The following is a 27,677-nucleotide window of genomic DNA, read 5'->3' on the forward strand; positions in this document are numbered from 1 at the left end:
ATACATCAAGAAACTCACAGACTGACTGAATTTTATCGCACTGGCTTCCAACTGAATTTGAATTAATAACATATGCCAAATATGCTGACAACCCTGCTGAAGTAATTTACTAGCCTTTATTGCTAAAACAATTCGTGCTGACCCACTAGTGCGTGTGACAGCCCTAAATTGACCCTAGTCGGGAAGTGGTTTCGGGACCACAAAACCGAGTTATGAAAATAATTAATTGTTATATTCTATGCTTATTATGTGTGTACATGCATATGTGGAAATTTCATTCCCTAATTTTGCCAATTGTATGAGGAATTATTAAATAGGGATCAACATGAGACATGGTGAAATATGATAGGCTAATTTTAAAGGGCTTATTAGTGCATGTCAACACAAAGGTGGACTTGCATGTCAAATTTGCCCAATTCCCTTATAGTGGCCGGCCAAGATGGATTGATGATGGGCAATTTATTTGTTGAATTAGATATTATAATAGGAAATTGGGTTATTGGAGACATAATGAATTAAAGAAAGAATAAAAAAAAAAAGAGAAAGGAAGCCACTATCATATCATCTTCTCCATTGTCGAAACTGGAGAAAGAAGAAAAAGAGAAAAGCTTGGCTAAGGTTCGGCCATTGGGAGTTAGATTAAGGTTAGTCTTTTGTTTGGTTTTTGATAATTTTCACATTTTTGATATCATTGCTTTGTGTTCTTTAAAACCCATGGTTCAATTTTGTTAATTGATGATGATTTTGTGTTTTGCCATTGATGAGTGCTTGAGCTTTTTGATAGTTGTTGATGAAAAATGAAAGATATGTTAAAGACTAATATGTTTTGTGTTGAAGTTTTTGGTGATTTTGAGTAGTTAGGGCTAAATTACAAAAATAAATTTTTGAAGGACTCAAAGGTGAAATAAATGAAATGTATGGACTTATATGGGTACTAGGAAGATTCGGCCCTTAAGGAGTGTGACCAAATTTTGTTTATTTTGTGTTTTGTGGAATAAAGACTAAATTGTGAAAGTGCGAAATATTAGGGGTAAAAATGTAATTTACCCATTTATGCGTTATTAGACTAAATTGAATGAAAATATGTTAAAATGAGATTTATTTGAATATGTTAAGATCAAGAAACCAAGAAATTGGATTTAGATCGGGGAAAATCGAAAGTAGTTGAGTAGCCGATCAATTAGTCGACGACATCCGAAGAAAGTTTATAAGCAATTAGATATTAAAATTTCGGAATAAATGTTAGTTATATATGCTGAAATGGAAATATGATAAATGTATATATAGCTGAATGTGATATGTGTGAATTATATGTTAAATTAAGGCTTGGTAAGCTAGCTATTAAGGTGAAATGCTAATGTTAGTATTTGATTTGGTAATAATCTGTTTGGGGACAGCAGCAGTAAGGTGATTTTGGAAAATCGCCATAATTTGTAGGAGTTGAATTAGAAGCTGAGTGAATTATGTAATTAAAGCTTGAAGAGTCTATTTTCTTACAAAAGAAACTATAAAAACAAAAGAGTTACCGATCTTGAGATATTTGAAGTATTGTGGGGCTGAGTCAAAATGACTACTAGATTCCCTGTTCTGTTTTTAGAAAATCATTATAAATTGTACAAAAATTATTATAAGATAAAATTTATATGCTTAGACTCCTTAATGAGTCTAGTTTCAAATGAGATCAAATACAACACATTTTTAATTCTGTAAAATGAGAAATTTGATTCGTAGTGAAGAGTGGTCAGAATAGTCAAACAGTGAAACAGGGGAAACTTTAAGAAAACTCTGGTATTGATTGGCCTGACCAAAAATTCTAGAAAAAAATATGTAGATGGGAATATGAGTCTAGTTTCAGGGAAAAATCACGAAACTGATTTTCGAGTTGTGAAACTCAAGATATGATTTTTAAAGCGACTAGTATGCAGATTGGGCAGCGTCTGGGAAATATTTTTATAAGGGGTTTAAAGTCTGTTAACACCTCGTGTTCGACTCCGGTGTCGGTCTCGGGTTCGGGGTGTTACATTTGATTGGTATCAGCGCTACGGTTTAGTCGATTCTAGGACTACCGTAATGCGTTGGGTCTAGCTATACATGCCATTTTATGTGATTATCTGATAGTGTGGTGATTTCTGACATTTGCAAATGTGTTTAATTATAGTAATGGATCCCGATCCTGACCGAGTGGTAGCTGATGATCTTGAGAGTGTAGCACCTGCTCCCGCACAAGGGACAGCGCCGGCGGACTCTCAACCGAATGCTAGTAACCCGAATGATGAAGCTAGACAAGCTTTCTATAGCGTGATGAATGATTGGTTTAACCAATACATTCGAACTAATACGGCTGTTCCACAACCTCCATTCCCGACTAATACAACCCCCGCACCTACAATACCTCCGGTAACTGACCAAATAAGGTCAAATAAGCCCCCAGTTAACAAAATCCGAAAACATGGGGCTACTGAATTTAAGGCTACGGATAGCGACGATGTCGAGCGAGCTTGTAAAGCCGAAGAGTTTAGAATAGAAAAACAAAAACTTGATGTGAGAACTGGAGAGTTTCGTAAAAGATCCTCGGGAAGGTCTCTTCAACAGGCATCGAAGAAATTTCGAGATGATGTGGGTCGGTCTAGAGGCACTTCGGGCCTTTTTAGACGAGATCGTGATCGACCCCCTGTGGGTACCCAAGGCACTTCGATCGCCAGTGTTGGGAATGAACGTCGAGACACAACAGAATGTCGATATTGTGGTAAATGGCATTCGGGGAGTTGTAGATTCCATGACCGCTCCTGTTGCAAGTGTGGATCAGTTGACCACTTCATTAAAGATTGCCCGAGGATGTCTGAACAGAATGTAAATCAGAGTGAGAAACCGGGTGCTACCACTGCTCGAGGTAGACCATCTAGAAATACGGGCAATGCTAGTGGTGGTCAGAGAGGATCTAGAGATGCTACGACCAGATCCGAGGCTCGTGCGCCTGCTGGAGCTTATGCTATACGTGCCCGCGAGGATGCTTCTTCGCCTGATGTTATTACCGGTACTTTTACTCTCTTTGATACTAATGTAATTGCTTTGATTGACCCCGGTTCTACTCATTCTTACATACGTGAAACTTTAGCATCCAGTAAGACTTTACCTATTGAGTCTACTGAGTTCGTAATTCGGGTGTCAAATCCCTTGAGTCGTTACGTGCTTGTCGACAAAGTGTGTAAGAAATGTCCCCTAGTAATCCGAGGTTCCTATTTTCCGGCGGACTTGGATGGGTTGCCAGCTGTAATATCCTCAATGTTGGCATAGAAATATGTAAGAAAAGGTTGCGAAGCATACCTTGCGTATGTACTTGATGACAAAGAATTAGAAAAGAAACCCGAATCTGTGCCGGTGGTTTGTGAATACCCGGATGTTTTTCCTGAAGAATTACCGGGTTTACCACCTGTTCGGGAGGTAGAGTTTGGTATTGAGCTTGTACCTGGAACTACGCCGATTTCGATAGCTCTGTATCGTATGGCACCAACCGAGTAAAAAGAGTTGAAGGCTCAGTTGCAAGAATTGACGGATAGAGGTTTTGCTCGACCAAGTTTCTCACCTTGGGGTGCACCAGTATTGTTCGTGAAAAAGAAGGACGGAACCATGAGGTTGTGCATTGACTATCGTCAACTGAATAAAGTGACGATAAAGAAAAAATATCCGTTGCCGCGCATCGATGATTTGTTCGACCAACTGAAGGGAGCCTCAGTGTCCTCAAAAATAGATTTGAGATCGGGCTATTATCAGTTGCGAATTCGAGATTCGGACATACCCAAAACTGCCTTCAGAACGAGATATGGTCACTACGAATTCTTAGTGATGCCGTTTGGGCTCACTAATGCCCCTGCGGTATTTATGGATTTGATGAATCGGATCTTCAGACCATATTTGGATTGGTTCGTAGTTGTGTTCTTTGATGACATCCTGGTCTATTCAAGAGATGAGACCGAACATGCCGAGCATCTGAGGCTAGTGTTACAAATTTTGCGGGATAAGCAGTTATATGTTAAGTTCAGTGAGTGTGAGTTCTGGTTAAGAGAGGTTAGCTTCTTGGGTCATGTGATATCCGCATCGGGTATTCGAGTTGACCCGAACAAAATCTCAGCCATACTTAACTGGAAACCTCCGAGAAATATTACTGAGGTTCGGAGCTTTTTGGGACTCGCCGGTTATTACCGACGATTTGTCAAAGGTTTCTCGATGATAGCCACACAAATGACGAAGCTACTTCAAAAGGATGTTAAGTTCGAATGGACGGAGAAATGTCAGAAAAGTTTCGATCAACTGAAAACTCATTTGACTGAAGCTCCAATTTTAGTGCAACCCGAATCAGGCAAAGAGTTTGTCATTTATAGTGACGCATCCCTACTTGGGTTGGGTTGCGTATTGATGCAAGAAGGTCGAGTTGTGGCCTATGCGTCAAGACAATTGAAGCCACACGAGAGCAATCATCCAACCCATGATCTCGAACTAGCTGCCATCGTATTTGCTTTGAAAATATGGCGACATTATTTGTTTGGTGAGAAGTGCCATGTATTTTCGGATCACAAAAGTCTCAAATATTTGATGACCCAGCGAGACTTGAATCTGCGACAAAGGCATTGGCTTGAGTTGTTGAAAGATTATGAGCTGGTCATTAATTATCACCCGGGAAAGGCTAATGTGGTTGCGGACGCCTTAAGCCGGAAATCACTATTTTCTTTGCGAGCGATGAATGTACACTTGTCTGTTCTACCCGACAATGTGTTAGTAGCTGAATTAAAAGCCAAACCATTATTGATTCATCAAATTCGTGAAGCTCAGAAAGTCGATGATGAATTGGTTGCAAAACGGGTTGAGTGTGTTCCGAACAAGGAATCGGAGTTTCAAATCGATGATGATGATTGTTTGAGGTTCAGAAGTCGTTTGTGTGTTCCAAGGAATTCAGAACTCATTTCGATGATTCTGAACGAAGCCCCATTGTAGCCGAATGTCAATTCACCCGGGGAGTACGAAAATGTACAACGATTTGAAACGTCGATTTTGGTGGCATGGTATGAAACGAGACATCTCCGATTTTGTTTCGAGATGTTTAATATGTCAACAAGTGAAAGTCTGAAGGTAGCCACAGATCGTCAAAAGTCGTATGCGGATTTGAAAAGAAAAGACATTGAATATCAGGTTGGAGATAAAGTGTTTCTTAAAGTTTCGCCTTGGAAAAAGGTACTCAGATTTGGCCGTAAGGGCAAATTGAGTCCGAGGTTCATTGGGCCGTATGAAATATCCGAAAGAATTGGTCCAGTGGCGTATAGATTGACTTTACCCCCCTGAACTTGAAAGGATTCACAACGTTTTTCATGTTTCGATGCTTCGACGTTATAGATCCGATCCGTCACATGTGATTAATCCCTCGGAAGTTGAAATTCAATCTGACTTGAGTTATGAAGAAGAACCGATTCGTATCCTAGCTCGTGAAGTGAAAGAGTTGCGAAACAGAAGGGTTCCGTTAGTTAAGGTGTTATGGCTCAAACACGGGATCGGGGAAGCTACTTGGGAAACCGAGAGCTCGATGAAAGAACGATACCTAAACCTATTTATCGGTAAGATTTTCGGGGATGAAAATTTCTTAAGTGGGGGAGAGTTGTGACAGCCCTAAATTGACCCTAGTCGGGAAGTGGTTTCGGGACCACAAAACCGAGTTATGAAAATAATTAATTGTTATATTCTATGCTTATTATGTGTGTACATGCATATGTGGAAATTTCATTCCCTAATTTTGCCAATTGTATGAGGAATTATTAAATAGGGATCAACATGAGACATGGTGAAATATGATAGGCTAATTTTAAAGGGCTTATTAGTGCATGTCAACACAAAGGTGGACTTGCATGTCAAATTTGCCCAATTCCCTTATAGTGGCCGGCCAGGATGGATTGATGATGGGCAATTTATTTGTTGAATTAGATATTATAATAGGAAATTGGGTTATTGGAGACATAATGAATTAAAGAAAGAATAAAAAAAAAAGAGAAAGGAAGCCACTATCATATCATCTTCTCCATTGTCGAAACTGGAGAAAGAAGAAAAAGAGAAAAGCTTGGCTAAGGTTCGACCATTGGGAGTTAAATTAAGGTTAGTCTTTTGTTTGGTTTTTGATAATTTTCACATTTTTGATATCATTGCTTTGTGTTCTTTAAAACCCATGGTTCAATTTTGTGAATTGATGATGATTTTGTGTTTTGCCATTGATGAGTGCTTGAGCTTTTTGATAGTTGTTGATGAAAAATGAAAGATATGTTAAAGATTAATATGTTTTGTGTTGAAGTTTTTGGTGATTTTGAGTAGTTAGGGCTAAATTACAAAAATAAATTTTTGAAGGACTCAAAGGTGAAATAAATGAAATGTATGGACTTATATGGGTACTAGGAAGATTCGGCCCTTAAGGAGTGTGACCAAATTTTGTGTATTTTGTGTTTTGTGGAATAAAGACTAAATTGTGAAAGTGCAAAATATTAGGGGTAAAAATGTAATTTACCCATTTATGCGTTATTAGACTAAATTGAATGAAAATATGTTAAAATGAGATTTATTTGAATATGTTAAGATCAAGAAACCAAGAAATTGGATTTAGATCGGGGAAAATCGAAAGTAGTTGAGTAGCCGATCAATTAGTCGACGACATCCGAAGAAAGTTTATAAGCAATTAGATATTAAAATTTCGGAATAAATGTTAGTTATATATGCTGAAATGGAAATATGATAAATGTATATATAGCTGAATGTGATATGTGTGAATTATATGTTAAATTAAGGCTTGGTAAGCTAGCTATTAAGGTGAAATGCTAATGTTAGTATTTGATTTGGTAATAATCTGTTTGGGGACAGCAGCAGTAAGGTGATTTTGGAAAATCGCCATAATTTGTAGGAGTTGAATTAGAAGCTGAGTGAATTATGTAATTAAAGCTTGAAGAGTCTATTTTCTTACAAAAGAAACTATAAAAACAAAAGAGTTACCAATCTTGAGATATTTGAAGTATTGTGGGGCTGAGTCAAAATGACTACTAGATTCCCTGTTCTATTTTTAGAAAATCATTATAAATTGTAAAAAAATGATTATAAGATAAAATTTATATGCTTAGACTCCTTAATGAGTCTAGTTTCAAATGAGATCAAATACAACACATTTTGAATTCTGTAAAATGAGAAATTTGATTCGTAGTGAAGAGTGGTCAGAATAGTCAAACAGTGAAACAGGGGAAACTTTAAGAAAAATCTGGTATTGATTGGCCTGACCAACAATTCTAGAAAAAAATATGTAGATGGGCATATGAGTCTAGTTTCAGGGAAAAATCACAAAACTGATTTCGAGTTGTGAAACTCAAGATATGATTTTTAAAGCGACTAGTATGCAGATTGGGCAGCGTCTGGGAAATATTTTTATAAGGGGTTTAAAGTCTGTTAACACCTCGTGTTCGACTCCGGTGTCGGTCTCGGGTTCGGGGTGTTACAGTGCGAATACCATTTACTTCAACCCGATCTTCACTCTCTATCTGAATGCTGAATCTCTTTTTATAGCAGTCTAAAATTACTCCATATTTAGATAACCAATCCATCCCCAGTATTATATCAAAATCCCTAAATGACATAATCAGCAAGTCAACCAGAAAAGTTTTATTCTGTATAATCAACGGGCATCTTCGACAGACCTAGTTCACTAACACTGTTTGCCCCAATGGACTCGACACCTCAATAGACACTCTAGACATTTCAGATTTTAATTTTCCCGACTCAACTAATTTTGAATTAATATAGGAATGTGTAGATCCGGGATCAATTAAACCATGAACAGGCTCAGAATATAATAGAAATATACCTGTTACCACGTCATGAGCATCGCCTTCTTCACAAGTTCTGACCACATATGCTCTGGCTGGTACTCTGGCCTCAGACTGCTGGGTAACAATATCACTGCTCCTCCTAACACCTCCTCCTCTAGAAGCCGAACTACCTCTACCTGACCCTCTGCCTCTAGCAGTAGATACTGATCTCTGTGATGTCACAAGTACAGCACTATCAGTTTTCAGGTAGTCTCTAATGAAATGATCGGTAGAACCACATCTGAAGTAGCCTCTAGTTAATTTCTAGCATTCCCCTCTATGCTTTTTTCCGCAGTGCTGACAGTCTGGAATTTCTATTTCCCAAGAGGGACCTCTCACACTGCTAGTAGATACTGTTGTCTGTCTCCCTCTGCTTCTATCTCCTCTATCAGATCTCAAACTGGATCTCCATCCTTCTTGAGATTCCTTTGATCTTTTTGGCTACAGATTTCAGCTAGTAGGTCCCGCACGTTTCCCAGTTAGTCTGACACTTTCAGGCTTTTTGTCGAGACCCAACACTTGCTCTACCATTTTGGCTCACTCAATCAAATTCACAAACTCAGTAATATGGTGAGATACTAACTGTACTTTGATCTCATCTCACAATACCTGTAAGAATCTTTTAAAACTATCTGCTTCGGTTGGAATAAACTCGGAGGCATACCTGCTGAGTCTTGAAAACTCTCTCTCATAATCTATAACTAACATGTCACCCTGTTGCAGCATTAAAAACTCTTGTTTCTTGTCTTAAATACACATCTCTCTAACATATTTCTTTTGAAATTCCTTCTGAAATAGGTCCCATGTTATCTGATCTTCTCGTAAATTTCATACCATTGATTCCAACCATAGATAAGCTTCCCCTTGTAACAACGATACAGTGCAAATCAAGCACTCTCGAGGGTTACATTCCAATTGCTGTAAAATTCTCTTAGTCGATTCCATCCAATTTTCAGCAGTTGATGGATCGACTCCTTTTAGACCCATAAATTCTGTGGCACCATATTTCCTCAATTATTTTATCGAGGCTCGACTTTGAACAGGTGTAGAGGTCATAGCAGGAATAGTTTCCGCTACTCTTTGTAAGGCATCAGCTATCACTCTTAATATATCAGAATCATCTCTATCATTTCTTCTATCAACTCTAGGTGGTTGATTTCTTACAGGATTTATGCTAGGTGTTACTGACTCGGTTTCATCTAGTCCATACGACTCTTCATCACCAGTATACATTTCCTGATCGGTATCTTCTATTCTTTCATCTGACATCTTTAATCTATAAAACAGAAACAAACAAATAGGTCAACATCCAAAAATCCCAACTTAGTTTCGAATCAAAAGTGGCATTTACCTCTAGACTTAATTTCTGAGCTCGATTTAGTCTGAGAATCGGCTAAACCTAACAACTTTGATACCAACAACTGTAACACCCCCACCCTAAACCGTCGCCGAAACAGGGTTACGAGGCATTACCGGGCAATCGAACAATTTACGATTAATATTCGAATAATTATCGAACATATTATAATATAATCATAAATTGTCATATAAAACTTTTGCTAATTGACTCTTTAAAAAAAAACTCAATATAACCCCTCTAAAATATCTAACCTTCCCTGCAATTTCAAACCGGGACCAATCCAAAACCAATATTTCAACTAATGCAATCCATTATTTTCAAAAACCTCAACCAATTCATTATTTTGTTCAACATGAACTATGTTCAAAAACCTAAAAACTTTCAAAACCTCAACTAAATTTCAACAGAACTTTTTTCTAAAGCTTCTAAAACATCAAAATTAAGAGAAAAGGACTTAATTGAGTTACCAGTTAAAGCTTAAAGCTTCGAAACCCTAGTTTTGCCTTTTTCTTTCTTTTCTTCTTTCTTTCCTTCCCCTGTTCGAATGCTTTCTGTTTCTTTTTAGCTTTGTTTCTTTTGTTTTATGTTTTTGTATCTTTTATTTCATTTACTTTATATTATTATTAATTTAATTAATAATTATAATAAATATCTATTTAATAACAAATATTTAGATTACAATTGTCACCATTTAATTTGTTAATAATAAAAATCTTATAATATAATTATTTAATTAATATTATCTTTTAACTTAATAATAATAAATAATAAATATCTGTTTACTAATTAAATAAAAATATTACAAAATGTGCATACTTAAATTAATACACTTGTATTTTATCTTTACCATATACTTGGCAAAATCATAATTTATTATGAACAAAAAAAAATCTTATACTAATTATTTAATTATTAAATGTATTTTAATTTAATAATAATAGATAATAAATAATAAATATCTTATGCTTAATTAATAAGAAAATTAAATCTATAAACTACAATTGTATACAATTTTAATTACACATGTATTATTTTATCACCATCCATTTGTCAAAATCATAACTTATTGATCATATAAAAATCTTATAATATAATTATTTTAAATTAATTTAATACAATTTATAACTAAAATAATATATTTATAATTTATAACTTAACAAAGTTCTTAGATTTTTGTTTTAATGTTTGCCGCCTCATATACCTAATGTGACTTAATTGCCCATTTGATCTTTTATGATTTCTTTTAATTTATAATTCAACTTTTACACCTTATTCTATTTAGTTCTTTTTCCTAATTATTCTTAATTAGAATAAATTCACCTAATTAAATCCTAATTAAGCACTCAACTAAACTCATAATTACTTTTAAGAATTATTTATGACTCGGTTTACTAAGACGGAGGCCCTATAACTCACTTTTCTGGTACATTTTGAGTCATTTTGGCTATGTTTTGGTAGTGATATTGGCCATTTTAATTGGCTTGTAAATGCTTATGTTTTGGTTTGTAAATATAGCCATGATAGTTGGCTTAATTTGGTGAATTTGGTTATGTGCATATTTGTGCATATATGCTGATGTTTGAGTTCATGGATAGATATGGGAATGACTTATATTATGAAGCTTGTGGTTATTGATATCATATATGTTAAATGGTTGATATTAGATATGAATTATATTTGTGAATTGGTGCAAAATATATATGTTTGGCAAAGGCTAAGTTAGTTGGTTTGTATATGTGTTTTGGTATGATTTAATTGAGTAAGATTTAGGGTTATAAGCATGTTGGTTGATAGAATTGGAAATGGTATGAATCAGATTTGATTGTGGCTAAATTGGATATTCATTTATGCTATGATTTGGTGTCATTTTGGTTGTGTAGGTATATGCTTATTTGGGTGGCAAAATGACCTAGTAAATAGCCTACTTTTGTATACACGGGCAAAGACACGGGCTTTTGTCTCAGCTGTGTGTGACACACGGTCAAGTACACGGCCTTGTTCCCCTGGTGTGGTTTTAGAAATCAAGTTAGTATGCTCCACATGGCCTCACACACGGGCGTATGACTTGGACGTGTGGCATAAGTTAGTATACCCTACAGGTTTGGCACGGCCTAGTACACGGCAAGGCACACAGGAGTGTATGGCCATTTTTAGGGCATACAGGCTAGACACACGGATGTGTGTGTTGGCCGTGTGACCCAAGTCAGAGAGTTACACGGGGTAGGACATGGGCTGGGACACGGCCATGTGCTCCCATTTCGAATGTCCACACGGCCTATGATACGGGCGTGTCTAGTGGCCGTGTGAGACACACGACCTAGCCATACGGACATGTGTCCCCTGCTTTGAAGAATATTTTCTAAGTTTTGTAAAAGTTTCATAAGGTATCGGTTTAGTCCCGAACCATTCCCCATGAATGTTTAGGGCCTCATAGGCTCGTATTAGGGACAAATTGATTGAGATTGAATGACTATTGTATGTTTTAATAAAAAGTTTCTAAAAAGTATGTTTAATTCTATTGTGAGTCTGGTAATGCTCTGCAACCCTATTCTGGCAATGAATACGGGTGAGGGGTGTTACGCTGACGATATCTAATCCGAGTTAGCTTGCCGACACTATAAAACATGGAAAATAAACGGAGTAAGCTATATAGCTTAGTAAGCTTGTATGCAAGAAATAAGCAACCTTACCATGCATATAACATTTAAATATTATAACATAATTAAATGTAAATTTACCATAGTCTCATGATCATAACTCATTCCACCACAAAAACTTACCTCATATTCATCGTTTCAAGCATTTAATAAACATGGGATTTATGTACATACATGAACCATCTTGAAATGAATTTACACATATTCTCATCTTTGACATACCCGTGAACCACTCGAAATAATAATGTCAGATACTCAGGATTTTTGCACACTAAGTGTCACATATGTAGCCAATGCTACCTCAATCTCATATCAAATAATCGCTCGCTCTCGAGCTATCGACAGGCCTGCTCACACAAGCTGTCATTTAAGACGTAGCTACACAATGCTGCTCACACAAGCTGTCAAGTATCCGCAACATATACCGGTATACTCAGCCACCGGTAGGACGTACAAGACCAGCACCCAGATCACATAATCACATAACATATAATGACCTTAGTGACATGTCACTTGCATCCTAATCTATTCCTAAGGTTCAACGGGACTTCTCACTTGTCGAATCGTCGTCGAACTCATTCGTAGAATTATACTCATTCACATAATCAAACATACAATTTAGGCAATATTAAAGCATTTAAGTACAATTATTCTAAAGCTTATTTTTAACGTACGAACTTACCTCGGTACCAAATAGCTAATAGTTCGCTTTAGTCCACAACCTTATTCTTTCCCCAGTCTAGGTCGGAACCTCATCTTTCTTGATCTATAATACCATATTTAACTCATTCAATCATCAAATTATCCAATTTAATCCCAAAAACACCATATGTCAAAATCACATTTTTGCCCCTAACTTTTCAACTTTTTACGTTTTAGTCCCTAGGCTCGTAAAATGATTTTTCATTCAATTTCATCACACCCAAGCCTAGCCGAACCTAGTACTTGCACATAACAGCCCACATTTTTCATTTATTCACATTCTTACACACATTTTACAACTTTTACAAATAGGTCCCTATTTGACATTTTCATCAAAAGTCACTTGGTAAATGTTGTTTATCTAACACTCATCATCATTTTCTACTATTAAACATCAAAATACACAAATATTCAATATGGGTAAAATTTTAGACTTTGATTTTCTTTCACATTAGTCCTTGAAATAGCTAGATTAGGTTGGGACAACTTCAAAAACATAAAAATCATTAAAAATGGGATGAAGACGGACTTACATTCAAGATTGGAAGCTTGGCCAAAACCCTAGCTATTGCGACCCTTGAAATTCGACTATAGGGGATGAAATTAGAAAGATGAACATCTTTTATTTTGTTTTATTTTGTCCTTATTCACTAAATGACCAAAATGCCCTTCACTTAAAACTTTAAAATTTCACCTAACCATGTCCATTTTTGTTCAACTTAGAGTATAATGGACGAATTACCATTCAAGGACCTCCAATTTAAAATTTCATAGCAATTGGACACCTTTAGCTTCTAGAACACATATTTTGCATCTATTGCAATTTAGTCCTATTAGTCAAATTGGACACCCTCTCGATAAAATTTCTGAACGAAAGTTTCACACAATCATTCAATCATACTGTAGACCTCAAAGTAATAATAAAATTAACATTTCTACTTTGGATTTGTGGTCTCAAAACCACTATTCTAATTTGACCCAAAAACGGGCTGTTACATTCCCAACCTGCTACACTCCATCTTTGACCAACTCAACACACCAAATAGGGTATTGAATACCCATCGAAACCTACACACCACACAGTGTCGTGTAACACATTTCGATAATTGTAAATTGGCTGGCAGATCAAAATACAAATACCAGTGATTTAGCCACTGTCTCAAAACAGAATACTTCCTCCTTTGCTCAATTCCCCACCCAATGCAAATGCATATTTCAAATAATAGCTAATACAGAGTCTTATACAACCATTCAAATACAATTCATACTTGTACATAATAAATCAATATCATTAACGATTTCCACACACAATACATTACAAATTTTCAATACTCAATCTCAGATCATAGAATAACGGTTTATACAATTTAATTCAATTCATACAGACCCCATAGAAGCCATGCATTTGTGTTAAATGATGCTTGTGGCAAAGGAAAAAATTCCAAATATTGGTCCACATGCTCATGTAGTTTCACACGGCCCAGCACATGCCCATGTGTACGCCTGTGTGCCTCACACAGCATAACACATGCCAGTGTCACTTGCTCGTATGGTCCTAATGCACAAACAGTCTGTTACATGGCCTAGACAGAAGCCGTGTCCATGGCCCGTGTGCACCTTGCACAAAACAATGTACAAACAGGTTTCTCCTTAAAATTTAGATCCGATTGAACCTCAATCTTCTTAAAAGAAATAATGTGCAATATATTAGATCGATACCGTCTTATCATCGAGATGTGGAACACGTCATGAATTCGATCCATTTCAAGAGGTAATTCTAGCTAATAAGCCACAGGTCTGACATATTTTAGAATACGATAAGGTCCAATAAACCTCAGACTCAACTTGCCCTTTCGTCCGAACTAGAGAACCTTTTTTCGCAGGGAAACTTTCAAAAACACCTAGTCACTTATAGAATACACAATATCCTTCCTCTTTAGATCAGCATACGATTTCTAAAGCTCAGAAGTAGCCTTCAGTTGATCTTGGATCAACTTAACTGTATCTTCTCTCAAAAACTAGTTCGAAACCAAAAACTCGATGTTTTTCTAACTCAAACCAACAAAGAGGGGTGCGACACTTACGATCATACAGAGCTTGTAAGGTGCCATTGGAATTCTAGACTGGAAACTGTTATTGTACCAAATTCGACCAATGGCATATAATCCTCCTAACTATCCTAAAAATCAATTACACAACCCCAAAGCATATCTCCAGAATCTAAATATCTCGCTCAGATTGTCCATCTATCTAAAGGTGATACACAATACTAAAATCAAGTCAAGTGTCTAATCCCCGTACAGTCTCACGATTTTGAATACATACAACTTAGCGAGCTTCTATAATGAGTAATGGCTTTGAGAAGTTGAATTCTGGGGCCACATTATTTCGGGTGATGGTATTAGAGTTGACCCAAGTAAGATCTCGGCTATTGTTGATTGGAAACCGTCGAGGAATGTAACTGAGGTTAGAAGCTTTCTAGGCTTGGCCCGTTATTACAGACAGTTTGTTAAAGGATTCTCCATGATTGCTACTCCGATGACAAGGTTGTTACAGAAAGATGTCAAGTTTGAATGGACAGAAAATGCCAGCTAGGTTTTGATAAATTAAAGGCATTGTTGACTGAGGCTCCGATTTTAATACAACCCAAGTCAGGTAAAGAATTTCTGATTTATAGTGATGCCTCTTTAAATGGTTTGGGATGTTTACATATGCAAGAGGGTAGCTTACACTTTGAGATAGTTGAAACCTCATGAGAAGAACTATCTGACACATGACTTAGAGTTAGCCGCCATAGTGTTTGCCTTGAAGATTTGACAACATTATTTATTTAGTGAGAAATGTCATGTCTATATCGATTACAAAAGTCTTAAGTACTTGATGACTCAAAAGGATTTGAACTTGCGGCAACGAAGATGGTTGGAACTGTTAAAAGATTATGAGCTTGTAATTGATTACGATCCGGGTAAGGCGAATGTGGTCACCAATGCTTTGAGTAGGAAGTCGTTGTTTGCCTTGAAGGCTATGAATACACGGCTGAATTGGTTCGATGATGGTCCGATGATGGTTTGATTCTAGCCAAGTTGAGAGCTAGACTGACTTTTCTCCAACAAATATGTGATGCTTAGAAAGTTGATAAAGAGTTGCAAGCTAAGAGAATTCAGTGTGAGTCCAGCAGTAAACCAAATTTTCTGAGTGACTCTGATGGTTGTTTGAGATTTCGTGGTAGGATTTGTGTTCCGAAGGACACTGAGTTGATTCAGAATATTTTTCATGAGGCACACAATGGTTGTTTTTCAGTTCACCCAGGCAGCACAAAAATGTATAATGACTTGAAGAAAATGTGTTGGTGGAATGGTATGAAAAGAGGTATCTCAGAGTTTTTATCGAAATGCTTAGTTTGTCAGCAAATAAAGGCTAAACACCAAGTACCTTCAAGTTTACTTCATCCCATCATGGTATATGAGTGGAAATGGGACTAGATTACTATGGATTTTGTGACAGATTTGCCTTTAACTCCGAGAAAGAAAAATGCCATATGGGTTATTATCGATAGACTGACTAAATCGGCTTATTTTATTCCAGTATGTATCGATTACCCATTTGATAAGTTAGCTAAATTATACATTGGTGAAATTATTAGACTTCATGGAGTACCTATATCGATTGTATCGAATAGAGATCCGAGGTTCACATCACAATTTTAGAAAAAGTTACAAGAAGCTTTGGGTACAAAGCTGAATTTCAACATTGCTTTTCATCCACAGACTGATGGTTAGTCTGAGTGAGTAATTTACATCTTGGAAGACATGCTCTGATGTTGTGTATTGGAATTCCAAGGTAGTTGGGAAAAGTACTTACCATTGGTGGAGTTTTCCTACAACAACAGCTATCAGTCGAGTTTGAAAATGGCGCCTTATGAGGCATTGTATTGATGTAAGTGTCGAACACCCTTATTTTGGAATGAACTTAGAGAAAATCATATTCATGAGGTCGATTTGGTTAAGAAAATTGAAAAAAAGGTCAAAGTGATTCGTGATTGTTTGAAAGCCGCTTTGGATAGACGGAAATCCTACGCGTATTTGAAAGGAAAAGAAATTGAGTATCAAGTCGGTGGTAAGGTATTTTTCAAAGTATCTCCATGGAAAAAGTTATTGAGATTTGGCAAGAAGGGCAAGTTGTGTCCTCGTTTCATAGGGCCGTATGAGATCACCGAGAGAACAAGGCCGGTTGCCTATTGATTGGCTTTACCATCAGGGTTGGAAAGTATTCATGATGTATTTCATGTGTCTATGTTGTGCCGATATAGATCAGATCCTTCACATGTGATTTCATCGACAGAAGTTGAGATTCAACCAGATATGACATATGGTGAGGAACCTATTAAGATTTTGGCTCTAGAAGTCAAACAATTGAGAAACAAAAACATTGCCCTTATGAAGGTATTATGGAAAAGACATGGGGTTGAAGAGGCTTCATGGGAGCCCGAGGAGGCCATGAGAAAACAATACACAGACCTTTTTACCGGTAAAATTTTCAAGGACGAAAATCCTTGAAGAGGGGGAGAGTTGTAACATCCCAAATTAGGGTCTAGTCAGAACAGTGATTTCGAGACCACAAATCTAAAATAAAAATAATTATTTTATGATTATTTGATGATCCATGATATGATTGCATGTTGTGTGAAATTTTCATGAAGAAATTCTATACCTAAGATGTCCAATTTGACTTTAGGGACTAAATTGAATATGTTGTAAAAATTGTGTTCTAGAAGCTTCAAGCATGAAATTGCATTGGATTATTAATTAGAGGTCCTTAAATAGCAATTTGAACAAGTTCTAAAATTTTGGACAAAAATGCGCATGAATAGGAAAATTGGAAAGAAAGGCCTTAAGGGCGTTTTTGTCATTTGATAAACAAAAGAATAAAAAAGGAAAAATCAAGTCAATATTTTGCCCATCTTCCTCCTTGTGTGCCAAAATTTGCAAGGGTTCCATTGCTATGGTTTTCAACTTTTCAAGCTTGATTGTAAGTGCTCCCAAGCCCCGTTTTTTATGTTCTTCGTATTTTTAAAGTCCTTGAAGCATGATCTATCCATTTCTAGCCATATTTTGAGCTAGGGTTCATGTATGAAATTTGACCCATGTATGACATGTTTTTATTTTGATGATTAATGGAAGATTATGAAATTTTGATGTGTGATGAACATCTTTTACAAAGTGATTTTTAGTGAAAACACCTAAAAAGGACTTGTTTGTAAAAGGTGTGAAAATGAGAAGTAAAAATATAAAATAAAGGAAAATGTAAAAATATAAAATAAAGGAAAATGTGGGATGATGTGAGCATGGTGTAGGTTTGGCTAGGCTTGGGTAACCAAGAAAATGCATGCATTTCATTTTACGGGCCTAGGGATTAAAGTGTAAATAAGTGAAAAGTTAGGGGTAAAAAGGTAATTTTACCAAAGTATGAATTACGAGTCAATTCAAACAATGTATGTATTGAACAAGTTAAATTTGGCATTATAGATCAAGAAAAACATGATTCGGGTCTTGATCGGGAAAAAACAAAGTTTACGAGGATTAGGCTCGTTTCTATCATTTTGTACCGAGGTAAGTTCATTTGCAAATTATGCAATATATACCATTCTTTAAATGCTTTAATATTGCATGAATGGTAAGTACATTTATAATTAATGTAATGTTGTACCATGTGTTTAATGCTTAAATTTTATTATGAATTATGCTTGATTATTCCATGAGTATGTGATTGGTGTTAAGGATATTGAAATCGATATTACGAGCAAGCTCAAAGGAAATGTGGCATCGAAGAGTCCCGTTTGAACCTTAGGAACAGTTTAAAATACAAAGGACATGTTAGTAGGAACTATGTGATCTGAGCTCATGAGTTGTGGTCTAAGTTCATGATATATGTGACACATGTTTTGGCGTTCTGGGTACTAGTCTTGTATGTTCTACCGGTGGCTGGGTAGTTCGGCATGTGTTACAGATACTTGACAGCTTGTGTGAGCAGCTCGTGTAGTTACATCTTGAATGATAGCTTGTGTGAGCAGACCCGTGGGTAGCTCAAAAGCGAGCAACATGTGATATGTGATATGAGGTACCGTTGGCTACATATGGGACACTTAGGTGCGAGATTCTGATGTATCTGATGGTATTCCAAGTGTTCAACGAGTAGTCCAAGAGAAGCTAAATGGGTAAACTCAATGAATACATCAAAGATGAGAAAGTAAGTTATTTTGTACAAGTGGGCATAGGTATGTAAATCGAACTCATGAGAATGCCATGAGATATGATGAACGTGTGGTAAGAATGTATACGAGAAAGTTATGCTTATGGGACTTGATGACATTTATGAAACTTTGCCTTATGTTAATTGTATGATTTATGTTGCTTATTATTTGCATTGAACTTACTAAGCTTTAAAGCTTACCCCCTTCCTTTCCTTTTCTTATAGTGTCGCCAAGCTAGCTCAGGGATCGGAGGACGTCAGAGTTTTCGATCACACTATCAATTGAATATTTGGATATAGTTAGTCTCAACATTTTGAGTATGGCATGTACAAGGACTTGGTCTTTTCGTTATGTGACATGTTTCTTAGCCAAATGTGTTGGCTCACGAAGGTATTATGATTATTTTGTATATGACCATGAGAGGTGGCTCATATTAATTATTTAGGTTGTAACCCTAATTATTTATGAATGCATGCAATGTGATTATGCTTTGTGATGTGGTTGGTGGCTGCTTGTTGGTATGGATGTTATAAATGGCATATATGCTTAATGAATGAATTGCAACTAATAAGTATGACCATAACTATGGTAAAATTTAGTAAAATTGAAGTTAGGTTTATAATAATGATAAATATGAAATTGGTGTGGAATGCCACATGAAAGCATGATGGATTGAATATGTGTTATGTTTTATTATAGACATAATTTAACCATGAATATCTATGCTTTAAGTTATCAAATGTGCCATGTTGCATGTCATGAAGTGGGTCTAAGTGTGTGAATGCTTAAGGGTGGCAAATGGCTTGGAAAATAGATTAGGATTTGTTCATACGGTTAGACACACGAACATGTGTCTAGGCCGTGTGTGACACACGGTATGCCCCATGGGCATGTGATCCGACCGTGTATCACCTGCACCCTAATTATGCAAAACAAAATGCCCAATAGTAAACACATGGGCAGAGACACGGTCATGTGTCTCAACCGTGTAGAGGACACGACCTCAGGACATGGGCACGTGCCCTGACCATGCAAAGTCTGTACTTGATTTTTGAAAGTTAATTCGCCACACGGCCTAAGCACACGAGTATGTGACTTGGCCGTGTAACCTTATTTTGTTGATGACGTCATAAATAAAGAGTTACACGGGCGTGTCCAAAGTCACATGGGCATGTGTGACCACATGGCTTACCACACGGGCATAGGACTCTCCAAAACAAGAAAATTTTCTAAGTGTCAAAAAGGTTTCGAAATTTCCCAGTTTAGTCCCAAACTACTTTCGATGTATGTTTTGGGTGTCGTAGGCCCTTATAAGGAACAATTTCCATGTTCTTGAAAAGTTTTAAATTTGGATGAAATTGTCCGATTTTGTATGTTTTTTTTACATTTAAGGTCGGTAATACCTTGAACCCTGTCCCGACATTGGATACGGGTAAGGGGTGTTACATTTAATGGTATCAGAGTTACGGTTTAGTCGATTAATGAAGCATGTGTACGAGTCTAGCTATACATGCCATACATATATTATGATAGTGTGACGACTCCCGATGATTTTAAACTGTGTTTTCATATAGTAAATGGATCCTGACAGAGCAGTGGCGGATGATGTTGAAAGTAATGCGCCTGCTCCTGCTGAAGGAGCAATGTCGTCTGGTAGTAGACCCACAATTGTTAGTAAAGGAGAAGGAGGCAGGGAAGCCTTTCTCTATATGATGGATCCCTGGTACACGAAGTTCGTTCGAACGAACCCGAACACTCAACCTTCTCCACCCCCTTCAAATCCCCAACCAGTACCCCAAGTGCCTTAAGGTATAGATTTTATGAGATCTCATAGAACCCCAATTGATAAAATTCGAAAACAATGAGCCGAGGAATTTAGTGCCAATGCTAATGATGACCCCAAGAAGGTAGAATTTTGGCTTGAAAATTCTATTCAAGTATTCGATGAACTATCGTGCACACTTAAAGAATGTTTGAAGTGTGTTATTCCCTTGTTGAGAGACACAGCATATTATTGGTGGAAGACACTAGTTTCAGTGGTTTCAAAAGAAAGGGTTACATAGGAATTCTTTCAAGATGAGTTTTGAAAGTAATACATCAGTGAGTGATTCATCGATTAAAAGCGTAAGGAATTTCTTGATCCCGATCAACAATCAATGGACTTAATGAGGATATTAGAGTGTTAGTGGGTATTCTTGAGCTAAAGAAATTTGTTGTACTCGTTGATCGGGCTTAAAAGGCTGAGGAACTGACCAAGGAAAAGAGAAAAGTCAAGGTTGAGGCTAGAGATATAAGGAAGAGGCCGACGAGCAAGTCATTTCCATCTCAGTCTAAGAAATCCAGAGATATGTATTTCCATTCTCATGTTTTGGCTGGACATTCGTACAGAAATCATAAGAAGCAAAATTTGGGTTTTAAATCTCAGGCTACATTTGTGGCTAGTGTGGGTAATGATAGAACTTCCATACCCGAGTGCCAACAATGTGGTAGAAGTCATTTTGGTAAGTGTAGGGTGAACGATGGATCTTGTTTCCGATGTGATTCTCAAGACCACCATATCAAATACTATCCTGAGATGATCGAGAAAGAAAAATTTTAGAGTACAAGGCCGAGTAGTACAGCTACAAAAGGGAGACCCTCGAGAAAAGCCGATAATGGCGAGAGAAAAAATAGTGACATCTAAAGCTAGAGCTCCGGATAAGGCTTATGCCATACGTGCGCGTGAGGACGTATATTCTTTCGGTATGATCACTAGTACTTTTTCTCTTTATGATACTACTATTATTGCCTTCATTGACCTTGGCTCTACTCATTCATATGTGTGCATGAAATTGGTATCTAGCATGAATAGGCCTATTGAGTCTACGGAATTTATGATTAAGGTGTCAAACCCGTTAGGCAAGCATGTTTTAGTTGATAACGTATGTAAGAAATGCCCTTTGATGATTAGAGGTTATTGTTTTCCAGCTGACTTGATGTTGTTTCCATTTGATGAATTTGATGTTATATTGGGTATGGATTGGTTGACATTTCATGATGCTATAGTGAATTGTAGATAGAAAGTCATTGAATTGAAGTGTGAAAATGGTGAAATTCTTCAAGTTGAATCAGATGAGCCAGATAGATTGCTAATCGTAATTTCTTCAATTTCGGCTCAGAAATGTATGAGAAAAGGGTTTGAAGCTTATTTGGCTTATGTGTTGAATACAAAAGAGTCTAAATTGAAGATTGAATCAATGCTTGTTGTATGTGAATATCTGGATGTATTCCTGGAAGAATTGCCAGGTTTACCTCCAATTAGAGAAGTGGAGTTTGGTATTGATGTAATGCCAGGGATGGCACCTATCTCAATTGCTCCATATAGGATGGCCCCGACTGAGTTGAATGAACTAAAGTCACAGTTGCAAGAATTTACTGACAAGGGTTTTGTGAGACCGAGCTTTTCATCGTGGGGTGCACCGGTATTATTTGTGAAAAAGAAATATGGATCTATGAGATTGTGTATAGACTACCGACAACTCAATAAGGTAACAATAAAGAACAAATATCCTTGGTCAAGGATTGATGACCTGTTTGATCAATTGAAAGGCACTCGACTTTATTTCAGTACTGCGTATCACCCTCAGATAGATGGACAATCTAAGCGGGTTATTCAGATTCTGGAAGACACGTTGATTTCCAGGGTATTTGGGAGGATTTTTTATCGTTGGTTGAATTTGAGTACAAGAATAGTTTCCAATCTAGTATTCAGATGCCACCTTACAAGACTCTGTATGGTCGTAAGTGTCATACCCTTCTGTGTTTGACCGAGTTAGGCAAACATTAGGTTTTGGGTCCTGAGCTAGTTTCCTAAGACCTAGAATACAATTAATTTGATCTAAGATGTAACACCCTTTACTAGTATCCGATGCTAGAACAGGGTTCGAGGAATCACCGGACTTAAACACAAAATAATATACAAAACCAAGAGATAAATTTGTATCCAAATTTAAAACTTTTCATTTACAAACATATCATCCTTAAACAAGTCTACGAGGCCCAAAACATACATTAAAAGTGGTTCGGGACTAATCCAAGAACTTTAGGAATTTTTAAAACACATAGAAAATTTTTCGTAAAACAGGGTCACACGCTCGTGTGTCTTGGGACACATCCCTGTGGGTTGGCCGTGTGGTCACACATGCCTGTGTCCTTAGCCCGTGTAACTCTCTGTTTATGACATCATGCACCAAAGGAAGTCACACGATCAAGTCACATGCCCGTGTGCTAGGCCGTATGGCAAATTTTAATTTTCAAAATTTTTCATAAAATAGGTGCAGACTCCACACGCCCTGAACACACACCCATGTCCCTAGGCTGTGTCCTTCACACGGCTAAGACACGCGGCCATGTCTCTCCCCATGTGGACAAAATAAGGCTATTTACCAAGCCATTTTGCCACATTTACTTGCACCAACCTACACAACAATAAGCATCACCAATCCAAGCATATACATACATCCAAAATCAGCCACAAACAAGATATCAATACATCATTTGCACATACCAACATCTATCATACCTAAACATCACATACTTTCTTCTCCCATTCATGCCAATTTCATCTTCATGATAAGCATCATCACATAAACATACCAATGACGAATAAGATTAACATTAGCCAACTTCCAATGGTCATATACAAAATGAATCATTAACTACTACATTGCCAACACATTTGGCTAAACCAATATGACACATAACAAAATGACCAAGTCCCTATACCTGTCATACTCATAATATTGAAACCAAGTATACCCAAAATTATCATTTGATAGTGTAAATCAATCTCCAACGTTCCTCAATCCCCGAGCTAGCTTGGCGACACTATAAGGAATGGAAAAAAAAAGGGAGTAAACTTTAAAGCTTAGTAAGTTTGCATGCAAATAATAAGCAACATAAATCACTCATTAATCATATAACTACTCAACACAAGTTAACATAAATATCATCAATATTCTTAGGCATAACTTACTCATTAGCATTCTTACCAAGAGTTCATCTCACACCAAATTTCATACCCATGGGTTTTACATACATACCTGTACCAACTTGTAACACAATCACATACTTCGTCATCTTTGACATACTCTTCGGATTACCCGTTGAACACTTGGAATACTATCGGATACACGAAAAGTCTTGTACGTAAGTGCCACCTATGTAGCCAATGCTACCTCATATCTTATAACACATAGGGCTCGCATATGAGCTAATCACGGGCCTGCTTACACAAGGTGTCAGTCAAGACGTAGCTACATGGGCTACTCATACAATCAGTCAGGTATCCACAACACATGCCGGACTACCCAGCTACTGGTAGGACTTACATGGCCAGCACCGATTCACATAAATCACATAACTCATGGTTTCCTAGTGACATGTCACTTGTATCCTAAACTATTCCTAAGGTTCAAAATGGGATTTCTCACTTGCCATTTCATCGTCGAACGTATCCACATTATCATTTATACAATTCATGCATAATAAAACATGTAACAATACAAGTATAACATTTCCTTTATTTACACACAAACTTACCTCGATACAAAATAGTAGGAAATAGACCTAATCGTCAATAACCTTGTTTTTCCCCAGATCAAGGCCCGAACTTCATTTTTCTTGATCTATAATAACAAATTTAACTTATTTAATTATCACATTACTCGATGCTGTCCAAAAATTAATTTATGAAAAAATTACATTTTTGCCCTTAAACTTTGACATATTTACATTTTAGTCTTTAGGCTCGTAAAATGAAATGTATCTATTTTATTTGTTACCCAAGCCTAACCAAACCTAATTCATGCTCATAAAAACCCGCATTTTTCATCAAATCACATTTCTACTACCCATTTTCACAACTTTTACAAATAAGTCCTTTTTATGCATTTTCACTAAAAATCACTTAGTAAAAGTTGTTTATCACACCTTAAACATACAATATCTTCCATCAAACATCAAAATACATGCATTTCACACATGGGTAAATTTTTAAACATGAACCCTACTTCAAAATAATGGTAGAAATAGGTAAATCGGGTTACGAGGACTTCAAAAATGTAAAGAGCATTAAAAACTGGGCTAGAATGCACTTACAATCAAGCTTGAAAGTTGAAGAAACCCTAGCTATGGTCTCCTTGTAAAATTTGGCCAAGGTGAAAAAGATGGACACAAATTTTGACTTGATTTTCCTTTTTTATTTTTTTATTTACCAAATGACTAAAATGCCTTTAATGCATAACTTTGAAATTTTACCTATTCATGTCCATTTTTGCCCACTAACTTATCCAATGGTATAGTTACTAACTAAGCACTTCTAATTTAAAATCTCATAGCAATTGGACACCTTTAACAACAAGAACTCAACTTTTGTACTTTTTACGATTCAGTCCTTTTAACTAAATTGAGTGCCCAAACGTTAAAATTTTCAAACGAGATTTTCATAGAATAGTTCCATAAGACTATAGACCTTAAAAATATAATAAAAATGAATTTTTCTATGTTTGATTCATGGTCTCGAAACTACTATTTTAACTAACCCCAAAATCGGGTTGTTACACGAGATCAACTTAAAGCTATTTCTAATGGACAGAAATCATATGTTGATCTAAAGAGGAAGGATATCGAGTATTCTGTAGGTGACTAGTTCTTTCTAAAAGTTTCCCCATGGAAAAAGGTTCTCTGGTTCAGACAAAAGGGCAAGTTGAATTCAAAGTTTATTGGACCTTATCGTATTCTAAACGTGTCGAACTGTAGCTTATCAGCTAAAATTATATCCTAAATTAGATCAAATTCATGATGTGTTCCACTTTTTGATGATAAGACAACATTGGTTTGATCTATCGCACGTTCCAATTGAGGAGATTAAGGTTCGACTGGATCTAACTTTTGAGGGGGAACATGTCCAAGTTCTAGATCAAGATGTCAAAGTCTTGAGAAAGAAAACTATCCCTCTTGTTAAGGTTCTATAGCGGAATCATAAGCCACTTGGGAACCCAAAGATTCAATTCGTCAGCAATACCCGTATCTGTTTGAGTTAGGTAAATTTCAAGGTTGAAATTTCTTATAAGGGAGAGAGTTGTAACACCCCAACATCTGCATGTTTGACTAAGAAATGCTAACACAATTAAGTCTTTATCTCTATGGTTATATGCTCTACGTATGTGTTCGAGGTCAGCAGTTCAGGCCGCTTCTCTAAAAAGTTTTGTTGTTTTACTTTAATTAATCATCACCTTGAATTAGCGACTTAAGTTTAATTCAGTATAAATCTGTGTCAAGAATGAACCTGGTGGTTCAATTATTAAGCTCCTATATTCTAATTGGTCCTATGTTCGAGTCCCAAAGTACGTGCTAAGGACTATTTTGCTAAATGTTAGAAATTTGATCGGTAGTTAAAATTAGGAATTTAACATTACTCCTTTTCATTTCCAGTCTCCTTCCCCTTCTTTATTTTCTTTCTCTTTTATGTTTCTTCTTTCATTTATTTTTTCCTTTTTGATTACTTTCATAAAGTGGCTATCAGGACTAATTAAGAGTTCTATTTTGTTCATTGCTTCGATTGGAAGGCCACTGAGTAAGTTTTGCTGTTATTCTTTCTATTTCTACGACATTCCTTTTGTTCTTCATCGTATGTTAAGAATTAGGTTTTTGTGTGTATTGTGTAAATTATCTGATAACCAATCATTTGGCTTCCCTATTAGGCGTAGATATTGAAGGTGGTGAACCTCAACGTGCTAATTCGAGTAATTATTGTTAATTATTCGGTTAGTGTTGGTTTCGTTCGAAGGATTTGTGTCAAAACTTTTGACATGGTTCTTTCTGTGTGTAATTGTGTATTATTGTCAATTAAGTTGGTTGATTGAGTTATTGAATGGTCTTTTTAGGCCTCAGGAGTCTTCTACACTATTTTAACTTCAAAATAACTTCAAGTGTGTACCAAAAACCTGAATTTCTATGAAATTCAAACGCCATAAAACATGGCTGTTGACACCACACGTCCATGTGCCAGGCCGTGTAACTCACTGTTCAAAAATTAAAGACACACAAGCTAAGGACATAGGCATGTGTCTAGACCATGTGGGGAAATGTTTTGTGTAGGGTACACACAGGCCATTGATACGGGCATGTGTCCAGGCCGTGTAACACGCTGTTTGTGCATTAGGACCACACCAGCAAGTGACACGGGCGTGTGTTAAGCCGTGTGAGGCACATAGGCGTGCACACAGGCGTGTGTTGGGCCGTGTGGAACCACATGGGCTTGTGGACAATATTTGGAATTTTTTCCCTTTGCCACAAGCGTCGTTTGACACAAATGCGTGCCTTCTCAGGGGTCCGTATAAACTGAATTAAACTGTATAAACTGTTATTTTGTGATCTGAGACTGAGTACTGAAAATATCTATGTGAATTGTGAGTGGAAATTGTTAATGATATTGATTTATCATGTATGAGTATGAATTGTATCTGAATGGTTTTATAGGTCTCTATATTAGCTATTATTTGAAATCTGCATCTGTATTGGGTGGTGAATTGCGCAAAAGAGGAAGTATTTTATTCTGAAGTAGTGGCTAAATCATCAATATCTGTATTCTGATCCTGCAACCAGTCTGCAATTATCTGAACATGTCATACCGACATTATGTGGTGTGTAGGGTTGGATGGGTATTCAATACCATATTTATTATGTTGGGTTCGTCGAAGATGGTGTGTAACGAGTAGGGAATAGGAAAACTGTATCTATTCTGATTTGCTCTGTATCTGAGGATAATCTAGCTTACTGTCTGTCCA

This window comes from Gossypium hirsutum, chromosome A01, assembly GCF_007990345.1.
Source record: "Gossypium hirsutum isolate 1008001.06 chromosome A01, Gossypium_hirsutum_v2.1, whole genome shotgun sequence".
Lineage (NCBI taxonomy): Eukaryota > Viridiplantae > Streptophyta > Magnoliopsida > Malvales > Malvaceae > Gossypium > Gossypium hirsutum.